Source organism: Mastomys coucha, unplaced genomic scaffold, assembly GCF_008632895.1.
Source record: "Mastomys coucha isolate ucsf_1 unplaced genomic scaffold, UCSF_Mcou_1 pScaffold15, whole genome shotgun sequence".
Classification (NCBI taxonomy): Eukaryota; Metazoa; Chordata; class Mammalia; order Rodentia; family Muridae; genus Mastomys; species Mastomys coucha.
In genome coordinates this window covers 34,088,459-34,097,802 of record NW_022196897.1, presented here as the reverse complement: position 1 = coordinate 34,097,802, position 9,344 = coordinate 34,088,459, and the positions used below count along the sequence as shown (strand labels likewise).

General features: G+C 38.0%; 1 pseudogene; it reads left to right on the top strand.

Annotated features, from left to right (window-relative positions):
* Positions 1-322: 322 nt before the first annotated feature.
* LOC116091966 lies at positions 323-2,520 on the top strand (annotated as a pseudogene).
* Positions 2,521-9,344: the final 6,824 nt, after the last annotated feature.

Sequence of the window (9,344 nt, the reverse complement as noted above, 5' to 3'; positions counted from 1 at the left end):
TGTGAAAACCTTAGCTACTCATGGCTGTTTAAAACCACGCAGGGTCTGGATCATCTTCCTGTTCATCTGCCTCCATGTTGATTTCTCTCCCCTCTCCCTCACCTCTGACGTATCTCACTCCTAAACTTCTAACTCTGCCTCTCTATTCCTGTCCAATCACAGGCCTGTCATTGTAATGTGATTGGACAGAGAATATGCTGCAACAGCCTGGTGTTTTCCTTTCTTGGAAACTCAAGTGGGCAGGAGCAGAATAATATAGCCAGGAGTTGCTTCAGTGTCCTGGGGTGGTTAGTCACATTTCATGCATGCTCATTCAGCCAAGATGCCTGAGGAAACCCAGACACAAGACCTACCAATGGAGGAGGAGGAGGTAGAGACCCTTGCCTTTCAAGCAGAAATTGCCCAGGTAACATCCTTGATCATCAATACCTTTTACTTGAACAAAGAGATCTTTCTGACGGAAGCTCATTTTCCAATTCATCAGATGGCACTGGATAAAATCAGGTATGAGAGCTTGACGGACCCTAGTAAACTCCACTCTGGGAAGGAGCTGCACATTAATCTCATTCCCAAGAAATAAGATAGAACCCTCACTATTGTGAATACTGGAATTGACATGACCAAGGCTGACTTGATCAATAACCTTGGCACTATTGCCAAGTCAGGCACCAAAGGCTTCACGGAGGCTTTGCAGGCTGGTGCAGATATCTCTATGATTGGCCAGTTTGTTGTTGGTTTTTACTCTATTTGGTTGCTGAGAAAGTGACTCTCATCAGAAAGCACGATGATGATGAGCAGTATGCCTGGGAATCCTCATCTAGGGGTCCTTCACAGTGAGGATTGACACAGGTGAACCAATAGGTTGCGGAACAAAGGTTATCTTGCATCTGAAAGAAGAGTATTTGGAGGAAAGGAGAATAAAGATTTATTCTCAGTTTATTGGCTATCTCATTACTCTCTTTGTGGAGAAGGAACATGATAAGGAAGTCAGTGATGATGAGGCTGAAGAAAAGGAAGAGGAAGAGAAAGAAAAGAAGAAAAGGAGTCTGATGACAGCCTGAAATAGAAGATGTTTGTTCTGATAAAAAAGAAGAAGAGAAGAAGGATGGTGACAAGAAGAAAAAGAAGAAGATTAAGGAAAAGTACATTGATCAAGAACTCAACAAAACAAAGCTGATTTGGACCAGAAATCCTGATGATGTTATTAATGGAGAATAATGGAGAGTTCTAACAAGACCTTGACCAATGGTGAAGCTCTTCAATAGGTGAAGAACATTTGCATTTTTCTCTTCAAGGACAATTAGAATTCTGGCCTTACTTTTTGTACCAAGACATGCTCCTTTTGATCTGTTTGAAAACAGAAAGAAAAAGAACAACATCAAGTTGTATGTTTGCAAAGTTTTTATCATGGATAACTGTGAGGAGTTAATCCCTGAGTACCTGAATTTCATTAGGGGGTGGTGGATTCTGAGGATCTTCCTCTAAATATTTCACATGAAATGCTGCATCAAAGCAAAATTGTGAAAGTTATCAGAAAGAATTTGGTCAAGAAATGCTTAGAACTATTTACTGGACTGGCAGAAGATAAAGAGAACTACAAAAAGTTTTATGAGAAGTTCTCAAAAAAATATAAAGCTTTGAATTCATGAAGACTCTCAAAATCAGAAGAAGCTTTCAGAGCTGTTGAGATACTATACATCTGCTTTGGGGGATGAGATGCTCTCTCTGAAGGACTACTGCATCAGAATGAAGCTAATTTGGCCTTTGTGGAACGTCTCCAAAAACATAGCTTAGAAGTAATCTATATGATTGAGCCCATTGATGAGTATTGTGTGCAACAGCTGAAGGAATTTGAGAGCAAAGACCCTGGTGTCTTTTACCAAAGAAGGACTGTAACTTCCAGAAAATGAAGAAGAAAAGAAACAAGAAGAGAAAAAGACAAAATTTGAGAACCTCTGCAAAATTATGAAAGATATTTTGGAGAAAAAGGTTGAAAAGATGGTTGTGTCAAACTGATTGGTGACATCCCCATGCTGTATTGTCACAAGCACATATGGGTGGATGGCAAACATGGAGAGAATCATGAAAGCTCAAGCCCTCAGAGACAACTCAACAATTGGTTACATGGCAGCAAAGAAACACCTGCAGATAAACCCAGATTACTCTGTTATTGAAACCTTACGGCAAAAAGCCAAGGCCAACAAGAATGACAAATCTGTGAAGGATCTGGTCATCTTGCTGTATGAAACTGCAGTCCTGTCTTCTGGCTTCAGTTTAGAAGATCCCCAGATCTATGCTAACAGAATCTACAGGATGATCAAGCTTGGTCTAGGTATTGATGAGGATGATCCTACTGTGGATGATACTAGTGCTGCTGTAACTGAAGAAATGCCACCCCTAGAAGGGGATGCTGACACATCACACATGGAAGTAGACTATGCTTCACCAGAACTATGCTTTTGATGTTTACCTTCATTCCTTCTGATAATAAATTTTCCATTATTTTTGCTTATTTTTGTTAACATTTAGAACATCTGTGTGGCATGAAATCTAAGGGAAAGATAACATTTCTCAATGTGATACTGTGGTACTATAGGTTTGACTCAAGAGGTTGATAGAACATTTGTTGTAAGAAATAATGTAACATTGTTAATGTTAACTTTGTGGTCTGAAGTGTTTAGCTGATGAACTGGATTCCTTAGTAGACCAAATTAAGATGGCTTACATCTTAAAGATTTCATTCCCTATAGTTAATTCTGCATGTATTAGTTTTAGAAGTAAACACAAGTTAAAACAACTTGTCAGAGGAAATCCTCAAGTGACTTGTTTTCCAAAGTACCAAGAACAAAACCCTACGTTTCCCTAGGTCTTGTAACTCAGCAAGGCTTGTGAATGGAAATAATAATGTCCAAAAACGTTCTGCTTTAAAAGGTAAATACAGGTGAGAGAAAAAGGAAAAAAAAAAAAAAAGAATATAGCCAGGGCGGAATTCGTCTAGGCTTTGGAGCAAGAAGATTGGGCAAAGGACCAAGCTTCAGTGGATAGGTAACTACAGTGGAGCACTGGCTGGCAAGAGAACTCTGGAACTAGCTTTGGGATGTTGAGTTAGCAAGAGAGCCATCTTGTAGCTCTGGAGAGGCAGAGTGGGTGTTTTTTGGGAGAGGCATTGGATAGGAGAAGCATGTGGTCTAGGTCTCTGGCTATGCTTTAGGCTAGGAACAGACAGTAACTGCCAGCCCCAGCGTATAGCTGGATTTAGGGTGGGTTGATTTTTAAATTAAACACAACAGCTGATAGATTTGAAGGCATACCAACAGTAGTAGATGATATCAATACCATATTTTTATAATAGGATATTGGGACAAAATTAAACAGGTGAAACACCAGAACTGAATGGGATTACATTCAGCAGCCTATACAAACTTTCTTTTATTTTTTTTTCAAATTATGTTTTACTAATAAAACAAGTAAAAACTGATCTACCAATCTTCACATAGAACTGCAGAGGAAGCTGAAAAACAAGGAATATTTTTAAAACACAATGCATCAAATGTATGACTTTTGGGGTCCATTGACTAGTGACCTATGGCTGCCGTATCTCTTTCCATACTCACAGTGCAAAGCCCAGAAGGAAGTCTCTGACCTTCTTAATGCTCACCTGCAATAATATTGTTTAATAATATTATTTAATAATTTAAAAAAATTATTTAATAATTTAATAATTATTTAATTAATGATTAATACATTATTTTTTTTTTTTTTTTTTTTTTTTTTTTTTTTTTTTTGGTTTTTCGAGACAGGGTTTCTCTCTGTAACCCCGGCTGTCCTGGTACTCACTATGTAGACCAGGCTGGCCTCGAACTCGGAAATCCGCCTGCCTCCGCCTCCCAAGTGCTAGGATTAAAGGCGTGCGCCACCACCGCCCGGCTTGATTAATACATTATTTAATAATGTAATAATATTACTTAAAACATAGTTACTTGTGAACATTTACAGTGAGACAATCTACATTATTTCCTCTTTTTTTGCTATATTTCAGCACTTCCCTTAGTCCCATCCCAAGTACTAATAATTTCATAATTCTTTTAAAATGCATACTGTTATTTTTTCTTGATTTCATTTAGTTGTATACATTTCTGATCATATGAATATTTATTTTCCTTACAAAAATATATCATCAAAATAAAGAGATGTTTGAGGTTGCTTCAATGTTCAAGTCTGCTTTTTTTCTTTCTTTTTTCCAGCTTTTCTTCAGTTGTCCTAAAGATGACTATGTTTTATAAATACACATGACTGTCCCAACAGTATGGCAGCTACACTTCTTCCTGAGAAGAAGAGGCTGTGGGAATGGCTGCTGTGGCTGCTTCTCAAACTGCACTTTCCCAACAAGAACCTCCCATGGAGTTCTATGGGATACCACACATATGGGGCAAGAGATCCCTATAGAAACTTTCCTAAAGGAAATACAGTGGGAGACTATACAAAACTTAGTAAGTGTAGAAAAAATTAAATAAATTCATGAATCTTTTCTGATAGAAACAAAACACATGTTAAAAGTAACAGCAAACAATGTATCAAGATATTTGATCACACGGTGAACCACGAATTGTATTATTTATTAAAAAAAAAAATAACTCTTTCTAGTTGTGGTATGGATCAGCCCTTAACACAGACCTATCATCCCACTGAATGGAATACAGACATGCCTTTAATTCCAAATAATGAAGGTGAAATTAATTTGTAGAAACAAGCACTGATGTTTGAAAGTGATGTTTAATAGAGTGGAAGACAATGTGATAAATTAGAGAATGATTTGACAGAAACTCCCTAGAAGGGAACTTAAAGGGAAGCTACTTAAGGGGCAGTCCAGAGAGCCAGACAGAGAGAGACAGAGACAGAGATAGAGAGGGGGGTCAGGAGAGAGAGAGAGGAGGGAGTTTTACCTGGACAGTTGTACAGAGACAGGTTGAAGAGAGAGCTAGCTAGACATAGGTGAAGAAAGAATGAGCCAGAGAATGAGAAGGAACAAGAAGATTAGAACATATTGCCAAAATTAGTATGAGGCCAAGCAGAGCAATTTGGGAGAAACTGAGAAAAGCCAGATTGAATCAATTAGTGTGGAGAGGAGTTTTGAGCCAGAAATGCTTATTTGAATCAGCCTGCCGAAGACCAGAAAGAACAAGAAAGGGTGAGCTTATTCATCAGTAAGTCTGAGAGGCTGAAAACATTATTGGCCTAGATTAGATTGCTTAGAGACTAGAAGCTTCCAGGAGTAGGCCTAGGTTAGCAGACAGAGGCAGTAAACCTCAGAGATGAAAACTACATCAGGCAAATAAAAGTTACTTTTACAAGGAAATCTCTATTAGTCTTGGGAACTCATGCAGATTAAATAACAATATACTAAATGACAGAGATTAAAAAGTAAGTAAGAAAGGAAGGGAGGAAAAGAAAGGAAAGAAAAGAAAGTATCAAGAAATGAATGAAAATGAAATCAGGACACAGAAAAACCTTTGGGATATATTAAAAGAAGATTTACCATAAAACTCAAACCTCTTTTTGCCTACAAAAAAAAAATCAGTCTTGGTTCACTTAACCAAAAAAGAGATAACCTAAATTGAAAAGAATTAAGTATAAACAACATACACAAGAAATTTAGAATGAAATAAGAGAATACTTAAAAATTAGAAAATCTTATCAGAGAGTGCACACCGTGTTTGTTCTTTTGGGACTGGGTTACCTCACTCAGGATGATATTCTCCAGATCCATCTATTTACCTAAGAATTTCATAAATTTATTGTTTTTAATAGCTGAGTGGTACTCCATTGTGTAGATGTACTACAATTTCTGTATCCACTCCTCTGTTGAGGGACATCTGGGTTGTTTCCAGGTTCTGGCAATTATAAATAAGGCTGCTATGAACATGGTGGAGTATGTGTCCTTATTACATGTTGCAGTAATTTTGGGTATATGCCCAGGAGTGGTATAGCTGGGTCCTCCGGTAGAACTATTAGCCCAGAAGTTTGAAATACAGGAAGAACAACCCACAAACCACAAGGAACTCTAGAAGAAGGAAGATCAAAAGGTGGACATTTCATTCCTTCTTAAAAGGGGGAACCAAAAACCCACGGAAGGAGTTGCAGAGATTAACTATGGAGCAGAGACTAAAGGAAGGGCAAGCCAGCCTAAATATAGCTGTCTCCTGAGAGGCTCTGACAGCACCTGACTAACACAGATGTAGAGGCTCACAGGCATCTATTGAACTGAGTACAGGGTCTCCAGTGAAGGAGTTAGAGAAAGGACCAATGGAGCTGAGGGGTTTGCAGCCCCTTAGGACGAACAACAATATGAACTAACTAGTACCCTCAGAGCTTCCAGGGTCTCAACCACCAACCAAGGACTGCACATGGAGGGGTCTGATTGTTCTGGCAGCATGTGTATAGTAGAGGATTGCAAATTCGATCATCAATAGGAGGAGAGGGCCTCGGCCCTGTGAAGGTTCTGTGCCCCAGTGTAGGGGAATGCCAGGGCCAATAAGTGGGAGAGGGTGGGGTGACAGGCATGGGGAGGGGGGAGGCAACAAGGGTTTGTTTTTGTTTGTTTCTTTGTTTTTTTGGAGGGGAAACTGGGAAAGGAGAAATTTACATGTAAATAAAGAAAATAACTAATAAAAATCAGAAAAAAAAGAAAAACAAATTAGAAAATCAAAAAAAATGTAAAAATTTTAAAATTCATCTAAACCATCAAAGTTTAAATAGAGTAATAATAGAATTGAAACACCAATAATGCTTTCTAAGTAAAAATACCAGTTTCAGATAAATTTAGACCAGAATTCTACCAGACTATCAATGAAGATCAAAATCCAATACTTATCAAATGATTCCAAAGGTATAATGAAGGAGTAGTTCAAAACTCTGTGTACAAAGTCAGCATTATTCTAAAATTTGCATGGAACCACAAAGGCATCCATCTAGCCAAAGAAATCCAGAACAGAAAAAGAAATGATGAGAAATTACAGTTTTCAAGACACATTATAAAACTATAGTAATAAAGACACCATGGAATTAGTAACAAAACAGACTTGCATATCAGTGGAACAAAAAGCATGACCTATACATGAATGAATAAAACTATAGCTACCTAATATTTGACAAAGATATGAAAAATATATGATGGAGACAAGACAGCCTCCTTGAGAGATAGGTGCCTGAAAACCTGGATGTCTACATAAATAATACAACCACAGGCACACAAACACACACACCACACCTCTCCATACATATATATGGAGAATTTTCCCTGTCCAATTGTATTAAAATATTAATGCAACAGGAGGCCTGTTATTGGACATGGAAAAGGGAGGCGGAGCTAAGAGCTAATAGTAGCAGAGACAGAGAGTATCTGAGGAGAAAGGAGAAGGGCCAAGATGAAGACAGATGGACAGGAAGAAGAGCCAGATCCAGTGTGGTTTTAATAGCCACAGGTAGTTATGATATCATAAGGGAGAGAATAGTTGTGATAACTTGTCTAATCTATGTGGGCAGCTTTTACCATTGTCAATTGGTTCTGAAATTATTGTATTGGCATTTTGTGTATTAAGAATTTATTGCTATATAAATCTGACTTTTAATTACAAGCTTCTAGAGTTTTGTTTCTACCAGGTTGCTGAGAGTTGTGGTGGTTGACCATGGGGTGGACATTGCGTGGGGCTGGAGTGGCAGAGAAAGGAGCTTGGGAGCTCGAGCCCCTCCCAGAAAGACCACAGAGTTGAGATCACCTGGCAGAGACAAATGGCCCACCAGTAGTGCCAGAAGCCTGCAGGTCGGTTTCTTTAATATTTCCTGATATATTTATATATATACATATATACATGTATACATATATGTATATATATGTGTGTATACAAATGTATGTATATATGTATACATACATATATGTATACATATATATATGTGTGTGTATATATATAAGTATATACACACATACACACACACACATATATATATATATGCCTCTCTATATTTCTGTATCTATCTCCATCACTATTTTTCTCTATCTGTATCTCTATCTATAATCTCTATTCCTGTCACCTATATCTATCTTTATAGTGCTCCTGCACATCAATCAACTTTTTTTGTTAAATTTTACTTAATCTGTTTTTACACTTCAGATTTTTATCCCCCTCCTGGACCACTGGACCACCATCTGACTTTTCCACTGTTCCACATACCATACCTCCCCCTTCTGCCCTGTCTTCACCCCCTCAAACCCCATCCCACCAGACCTTCCACTCCCTGAACCCTCCAGTCTCTTGAGAGTTAGGTGCATCTTCTCTAACTGAACCCAGACCAGGCAGTCCTCTGCTGTATATGTGTTGGGGAACTCATATCAGCTGGTGTGTGCTGCCTGGTTGGTGATCCAGTGTCTGAGAGATCTCAGAGGTCAGATCTTCCGATAGGGTCACCCCTCCTCCTCAGCTTCTTCCAGCTTTCCCCTAATTCAACCACAGGGATCAGCAGCTTCTGTCCATTGGTTGAGTGTAAATATCCACAACTCTTTCAGTTGCTTGTTGGGTCTTTTGGAGGGCAGTCATGATAAACCTCTTTTTGTGAGCAGTCCATAGCCTCAGTAATAGTGTCAGGCCTTGGGGAATAATGTTTTTTAATCAAATTAGTTAAGGTATCTGATGCACAGCATGGTAACTACAGCTGATACCTGTGTGTACTGAAATGTGTTGAGCAGATAGTAAGTGCTTCATTCACTCATGAAGATGATGTCTGTGTAAGGTGAAGGTTACATCTACGAACCAGTAGTGTGCAACATAAAGTATTATAATACACACAGATCTATAAGCTTGCACATACATAAAGCATTTCTCAAAAAAAAGAGGCTAGGGAATATGAATAACTTCTTGCAGTTTTTGGTCAAGTTATGGCACCAAATCAGTTCATGTCATGTCTTCCAATGAGCAAATTGTGCCTACATGGCACTGAATAAATTGGAAAAAAAAGTTGTTTGAGTCCTGGAGCTATTAGGCCATCAGCAACATGAGACATGTAGTAGCCATCTCTATAACATCACATACTGTCTACATTTTGCACTGTTTTTCCTCAACAAAATACTATGATTTCTTATGAGTTTTAAGGAACATCAGCTAAAAGGCAGTTATATGATTTCAATGTAATATGAAATACCAAATATAGCCAAATGCAATTAATTTTAAAAAATATTAAAGGAAATAATTGTAATTATTTTTATTATAAAGGAATGTGTGCTCTGTGTTTATTTATTTATCATCCTTTTTATTTTTTGCAGTATCAAACCAATTCTACTTAGCCTTTAGAAT